Below are 8,296 nucleotides of genomic sequence, written 5' to 3'. Positions count from 1 at the left end.
AAGATACCAATTCAATAATTTCTGAGCCAGATAATAAAGACAATATTTTACCCAATTAATTTATTTTGTAAAAACCTACTTGGTTGTTCAGGAGTTCCTGCTCATTTACTCTGTGTCCCAGCAGCTGGGTCCCACTCTCCAGCTGTACCTGACCTTGAGGAGCCCATGCCAGCGGAGCCGCAGGCAGGTGCCCCTCTCGCTACTGAGAGCAGTAGCACTAGGGCTTGAATCTGAAAATAAAGCAAAAGGATGAACCCACAAAGGGGGCGACGGACCAAATTCTCCCAGACAACAGCCCACGGATGGTCTGAAAGGACTGCCACTCCTAGGCGCACAGAGCCTGCCATTTTTTCTTTAACTTTAACAGACAAATCATGTAGAACAAGATACCAAGAAACACAGAGAAAAACAATTATCACACAGACATCTTTGACCTTGCCAGGTCCATGAACACAGAGAAAGACAACTTATACATAGAGATAGACAACTGGGCCCAGTAACAAACATTAGATACACAGATAATCACAGCCAAATCACAGAGTCGCTCAGCCCGTGTACCTGCCACGTACATGGCTGCCAAGATGGACCGGTCACAAAATACACACTCACCCAAGTCTGGTCTTGAATAAACCAGCCAAACCTGGCCTTAGATGGAGTGGGTGGGATTCTTCCTCCACTCCCTCCTTGGCAAAAGGAGAATTCCGTCTCCTTTGTTCTGAAAACCAACAGTCAGCCTCTCCTGACTTCCCGATACCCCAGGTACCTCATCCAGTGGCTCCCAGAGCCTTCTCTTCCTGGAGGCTCCCAGAGCCTTCACTTCCAGGGCAGCTCCCAGAGCCTTCTCTTCCTGGAGGCTCCCAGAGCCTTCTCTCCAGGGCAGCTCCCAGAGCCTTCTCTTCCAGGGCAGCTCCCAGAGCCTTATCTAGCGGCTCCCAGAGCCTTCTCTTCCTGGAGGCTCCCAGAGCCTTCACTTCCAGGGCAGCTCCCAGAGCCTTCTCTTCCTGGAGGATCCCAGAGCCTTATCTAGCGGCTCCCAGAGCCTTCTCTTCCTGGAGGATCCCAGAGCCTTCACTTCCAGGGGGGCTCCCAGAGCCTTGTCTTGCAGCCTGCTCTTACAGCTGCTGGGCCCACAAACCGAAACAAAAAACACAACTCACAAAACACAAAACCACAAACGCAGCGGCCGCATCTCAGACACACACCACACTCATACAAACATACCTCCAAGGGGTCTTCGGGGTTCCTGGGTGTCACGTGTTTCCCTGCCAATGCGCCAACTGAAAGACCCCTGGGGGTGACCCCCACTCAAATCTCGGGAGGACATACACCCAAGGAATCACGAGAGACCGTCCTTGATGTAATTACAAGAGGTATATTTAATTTTCAGGGCGCCCTGGTTCGGCACTACACCTATCTCACACAGGAGATAGTGGAGCTGACCACGAGGCTTGAAAGTTAGGGGTTTATTTAGGGAAAAGGTCTGAGGGAACAAAGGGATCAGTGTGGTCATACATGATTGGCTAGTTCAAATATTAACTATTACGTGCAGAAAACAGAGTGGAAAATTCTTAAGGTTGGTGTTAATCTGAGTCAACAAAGCATCTGACCTTAAACCATATCTGAGAGGACCACATGGTCCATTACTTAGTGTCCGCCAGGCACATCTTTGCAGGCCTGGGGCCTTGGACATGTCCTCGTTTGTCTAGACATGTTTTCCTCTATATTTATAGTTTTATGTCTTCTTGACCTGCCAGCTCTTATGATATCTAACAACTTGCTTGCTCCTTCCCAGGCCTATATAGGCCAGCTTGTGATGGATTCTTAGGCCCATAACTTTTCTTCCTAGTCAGCACAGGTCTAAAGCTTTAATTTTTCCTTTCACTCTGTCCTCTCAGTAAGAACAGACTGGGACTTAAGATAACATTGTAAACAGAGAATCAAGCATTAATTTCATTCCAGGATATTGAATTTTGACTTTAAAAAATTTAATAATCTTTATACTATAACCAACTTAATTGATAACCCTACCTACTTCCCCCCCCCACCATCTTTCTGCAGCATACTTTTATTGATTTCCGTTATGGAAGAATCTTTACATCTCCTTTATTTGATGATTTATTATTACTTTTATAACACTAGAAAAATAGTTTTTTGATGCAAAATTAGCCTTGGTTATATTGGAATTCACTGTGTAGACCAGGCTGGCCTTGAACTCAGAAATCCACCTGTTTCTGCCTCTTGTGTATTGCCCCAGGAGAGCTTAAGAACTTCAGAATATGCAGCAATCATGCATAAGTGTCTTTCATTTACGAGTCAGACTCGGATCTCAAACCTTCTCACAGTGTAGGACAGGAGTGCGACCTTGAGCTTGGATGGCTTGGTACTTCTATGCAGCACAGTTAGAAATTCTTTGAATGCTTAGGGTGATGGGGAATAGACAGGCGAGTTAAGTCATAGTTGAGACAGGATACCATTTGGTAGGGTGGAATTGCACGGCCGAGAGGGGGATTCTTCTAACCTAAGGATTATCTTTATGGGGCTCTCAGGAACTAGTTTTATGACCAGCCAAACTGTCTGTGACCTCTGATCACCTCGCCTCTATGATTTAAACCTGGGACTCTAATCTCTGTTTTCCAAGGACAGGTACCAGCTGCACCTGGGAAGTGCCCAGGCCTTTATCAGGGAGAAAGCTAGCCCTGACACTACTGAAGCTGGGGGTGGGGGGGTGGTGGTTGTCATTTGTGTCACTCAAACTGGCACCTGTGGCTCCTTGAGTTCTCTCGGGAGCGGCCAGGGACAAGGGAAGAATCCCAGCTTTTGCTGCAGCAGGGGAACCGGGATTGGGGAAAGCAGAACTTCTGAGGGGAAATGCAGAGTCAAGCTGCCTGCACACCCCATCCTGCTTGCTATGGGAGAGAGCCTAGGGTGGGGGAAGGGAGACTTCTGTGGGAGAATGCAGAAACAAGTTCTGGGATTAAGACATGTGCTACCACTGCCTGGTTTAGAATATAATTTTAAACAAAAACCTAGCAGGTAGTAGCTAAACACACACACACACACACACACACACACACACACACACACACACAAACACACCATTTATCTGGTATCTTAAATAGTTAACAGTTTATAAATCCAAGTTAAAAAATTAATAGCCTCTTTAAAAATCAGTTTAAATTAATTCTTTGTTAAGTCACTTTGAAATAGTTTTTGTTTTAAAAAAATCATTTGCTTTCCATTAGGGTTTATGAGGCATCCAAAACAAAATAAAATTTGACTTTTTAAATTTTATTTTAATTAATTAATTAATTAATTAGTTTGTTTATTTATTTTTTATATTTTTGTTTTGGGCCACTTGTTACTTTTTTTTAAATAAATATTTTATGTAAATAAGTGTTTGGTCTGCATATAAGTATGTGCATCATGTGCATGCCTGGTACTCAGGAAGACCAGAAAAGGGCATTGTATCCCTTGGGACAACAGTTATTAGCAGTCATGTGTGAGCAAGGAATTGAATCCTGGTCCTCCTGAAGAGTAATCATGCTTTTAATCACTGAGCCATCTCTTTAACCTTACTGGTTTGCCTTTGTAGTCATTTAACAAGAATTTTGCCTAAGTTATTTTATTTTTTGTTTGATTTTTTTTTTCTTTTCTAGACAGGGTTTCTCTGTGTAGCCTTTGCTGTTCTAGAACTCAGGGTGATATTTTCTAGTCCCATTCATTTGCCTGTGAATTTCATGAAGCCATTGTTTTTAATTGCTGAGTAGTACTCCATTGTATAGATGTACCACATTTTCTGTATCCGTTTTTCTGTTGAGGGACATCTGGGTTGTTTCCAACTTCTGGCTATTATAAATAAGGGTGCTATGAACATAGTGGAGCATGTGTCCTTGTTATATGTTGGAACATTTTTTGGGTATATGCCCAGTAATGGTATAGCTGGGTCTTCAGATAGAACTGTTTGTAATTTTCTCAGGAACCACCAAATTGGTTTCCAAAGTGGTTTTACCAGCTTGCGGTCTCACCAGCAACAGAGGAGTGTTCCTATTTCTCCACATCCTCGATAACATCTGCTGTCACCTGCATTTTTGATCATAGTCATTTTGATTGGTGTGAGGTGGAATGTCACAGTCATTTTGATTTGCATTTCACTGAGGACTAAGGATATTGAACATTTCTTTGAGTATTTCTCAGACATTTGAGATTCCTTGGTTGAGAATTCTCTATTTAGCTCTGTACTCCACTTTTTAATAGGGTTATTTGGTTCTCTGGAGCCTAACTTCTTGAGTTCTTTTTATATTTTGAATATTAGCCCTCTATCAGATATAGGGTTGGTAAAGATCTTTTCCCAATCCATGGGTTGCTGTTTTGTCTTGTTGACAGTGTCCTTTGCCTTACAGAAGCTTTTCAGTGTTATGAGGTACCATTTGTCAATTGTTGATCTTAAAGCATAAGCCATTGGTGTTCTGTTTAGGAAGTTTTCCTCTGTGCCTCGGGGCTCTTCCCCACTTTCTCTTCCATTAGATTCATCATATCTGGCTTTATGTGGAGATTGTTGATACACTTAGACTTGAACTTTGTACAGGGACGTAGGTATGGACCAATTTGCATTCTTCTACATGCAGTCTGCCAGTTGAACCAGCACCATTTGTTGGAAATGCTGTCTCTTTTTCCACTGGATGGACCTAGGGGTCCTGGTATGCTGGGTATTACAGAAGGGTTTGGGGTCTCACCTGTGATCCTGTATGTGTCAGAATATCTGGGGAGTTGAGCTGCAACTGGGGTGTGGGCTGTGTAGGTTTGGATCCAGAGCAGAGGCTGTGTTCCAGGTACTGGTGCAAACCAAAAGGCACACAGGTCTCTGGCTGGGCGGGGTATCCAAGCCAAGATTTTTAATGTTACTATTTGTTAGGTCTTCTCTAATCTTCACTGTGAAAGAGAAGTTTAACACAAAGATCTTTAGTAAGCATGTATTATATGTAGTCCAGAATTAGTATAAAAAAAAAACCCAAACGTATCTAACAGTTTTATATAAGAATGTTTTGAGGTGCCTAGGAGATGGCTCAGCAGTTAAGAATGCTAGCTGTTCTTACAGAGGTCCTGGGTTCAATTCCCACTACCCACATGACAGCTCACAACTCTCTGTAACTCCATTTTCAGAAGATTTGATGCCCTTTCTGGTCTCCATGGGTACAGGCACACAGGTACTTCACAGGTAAACATGCAGACAAAACACTCCTACACATGAAATAAAATGAAATAAAAAAATAATAAAAAGGGGCTGGTGAGATGGCTCAGTGGGTAAGAGCACTGACTGCTCTTCTGAAGGCCTGAGTTCAAATCCCAGCAACTACATGGTGGCTCACAACCACCCGTAATGAGATCTGATGCCCTCTTCTGGTGCATCTGAAGACAGCTACAGTGTACTTATGTATAATAATAAATAAATCTTTAAAAAATAATAAAAAATAAAAAGAATATTTTGAAAATGAAATAATATAATTTTTATATTTCCCATGACTATAATACAAGTGAAATAAAACTTGTAATTAATATATACTTATTTAGAGTCTGTTTTTGAAGGAAATCATTATACACACACACACATATATTTATACATGGATTTATGTAAAGACATAAAACATTAAACATGTAAAACATTAAATGGAATAGCTTAATGAAATCTTTATGACTAATGAATGTTAAAGTTCTTATGAAATACTTAGTATAACCAAAGACATCACTCTAATAGATTTAAAAATTTTTAGAGTACCAGATATGAATTTATCAGATCTTTTAATACATCATCAAAATACTCACATTTGTAAATGTACACATGTGCATTTTATTTAGGCATGCCAAATAAAAATAATAATTTTAGCACACAATTAAATGAATAGCAATGAAAAACTAGTGCAATTCATAAATGTTCTTTTCTTTATACAAACAACACATAAAAGTAATTATCATACACACAGATGACATAATTACATGAAATCTAGCTGTGGTCAATAAAACAGGTAAAAAAATTGTATTCTACTATTCTACTCTCTTGAAAGTGTGAGAGGCTTAGTAATGCAGAGATCATAAGGTGAAGCTTGTCATGCAGCTCGAGGTGATGGACGGCTCTTCCTCTTCTTAAGAGCTAAATAGATTAGGAGGTGATGCCTTTACAGATAAAACAGTTTTCCTCAATGTTACTTTGGACCAAAGTCTGTTTTGTTTTGACTCATTTTTAGTGAGGCTAAATCATATTCCTCATGCTTGTGTTTATATCTTAAATAAAAAGAAAAGAAGTATATTTCTTTCATGTGTTGTCTAGATCAGGCATCATCTACTGGACTGATGTCAGTCTGGACATCTAGATATGACAATGCTGGTCTGTCTCCTCTCTTGGGATTACACAACATAGGACGTCCCATACAACTTCTTACCTAGCATTCAGTCATTACTAATGTTCAAGTGACTACTTTTTCTCTAGGCATTCCTTAAGGCCCTGAGATTATACTGCTTCTGTGCAGTGTAAAGCTGAAAGTCGTGGGTGCACATAGTAGCAGAAAGGGTGGGCAGGAAAGCAAGAAGCAGAGTGTCAGGTAGAGAGAAAAGTGCAGAAGCAGTTGTTCCTTTTGTGCTTTGTTGAAAAATAGTTTTCCACTGTGCTTTGCTAGAAGCAAGAGACTGGTTTAGGACATGTGGGCAACTAAATCTCATAGTGATTGTACTGGCTAGTTTTGTGTGTCAGCTTGACACAGGTTGGAGTTATCACAGAGAAGGGAGCTTCCGTTGGGGAAGTGCCTCCATGAGATCCAGCTGTGGGGCATTTTCTCAATTAGTGATCAAGGGGGTAGGGCCCCTTGTGGGTGGTGCCATCCCTGGGCTGGAAGTCTTGGGTTCTATAAGAGAGCAGGCTGAGCAAGCCAGGGGAAGCAAGCCACTAAGAAACATCTCTCTGTGGCCTCTACATCAGCTCCTGCTTCCTGACCTGCTTGAGTTCCAGTCCTGACTTCCTCTGGTGATCAACAGCCATGTGGAAGTAAGCTAAATAAACCCTTTCCTCTTAAACTTGCTTCATGGTCATGATGTTTGTGCAGGAATAGAAACCCTGACTAAGACAGTGATGTCCCCCAGAAAAATGATGTAGTGTTACATATGACACAGGGGTGGAGCTTAGACAAATCTAGTTTTATTTTTGGTGCCAGTGGCACTTAACAAGCACTAAGTGGATCTCTGGTCAGAAAAATAATCAAGGAATCCAAGGTAACATGAATTACGCTTAGCAGGGTAGACCTGCCAAACTGCAGGAAAACCCCACCAATATGCTTAAACATGAATCTTAGCACAAAGCCTTGGGATGTCTGCAGTGAGAAGACAGGAGATACAGCTCTTATGTGTGCATCCTTAGCAGCCCTAGGAGCTCCCCAAAGCTTCAGGGACCTCAACTTAGGTAAAACCTGGATGTGTGGCTTCAGTACAGGCAGGAGTTTTAAAACTAGTGTATGTAATATAGACATCTGAAGCATAAGGATTCAAAAGCAAAGAGCTGATCAATGAAAAACATAAGTCATTTGAACGTAAGCATAGCTTCCCAGTGAAAGGCAGTATTTTCACATGGGGGTTTTAAATTTAATTTTATGTTTTTACTTATTCACTTTACATCCTGCTCACTGTCCCTGTCCCTGTCACCCCCTCTCACAATCCTTCCCCCATCACCCCATTCTCTTCTCTTCTGGGTGTGCCCCCCCTAGCCACTGGCACTTCAAGTCTCTTTAAGGCTAAGTACTTCCTCTCCCACTGAGGCCACACAAGGCAGCCCAGCTAGAAGAACATGTCCCACATATAGGCAACAGCTTTTGGGATAGCTCCTGTTCCAGTTGTTCAGGATCTACATGAAGACCAAGCTTCACATCTGTTACATATGTGCAGGGAGGCCTAGGTCCAGCCTGTGTATGTTCTTCAGTTGCTGGTTTAGACTCTGAGAGCCCCAAGAGTCCATGATAGTTGACTCTGTTGGTCTTCCTGTGGAGTTCCTATCCCCTTCGGGGCCCACAATCCTTCCTCCTATTCTTCCATAAGACTCCCCAAGTTCTATCCACTGTGTGCCTGTGGGTGTCTGTATCTGTGGTGGTCAGCTTCTGGGTGAAGCCTCTCGGAAGATAACTTGCTCCTGTCTGCAAGACTAACAGAGTATAATTAATACTGTTAGGGATTGGTGCTTGCCTATCATATAGGGATTATTAATATCTTGATCCGACGATCTCTTTGATATGGAATTTTGCTCTTTGGGGTTTTGTGGGAG

This window comes from Mastomys coucha, unplaced genomic scaffold, assembly GCF_008632895.1.
Source record: "Mastomys coucha isolate ucsf_1 unplaced genomic scaffold, UCSF_Mcou_1 pScaffold23, whole genome shotgun sequence".
In the NCBI taxonomy this organism is placed as follows: Eukaryota; Metazoa; Chordata; class Mammalia; order Rodentia; family Muridae; genus Mastomys; species Mastomys coucha.
The sequence above is the reverse complement of the archived record's forward strand: the minus strand, read 5'-3'. Positions refer to the sequence as shown.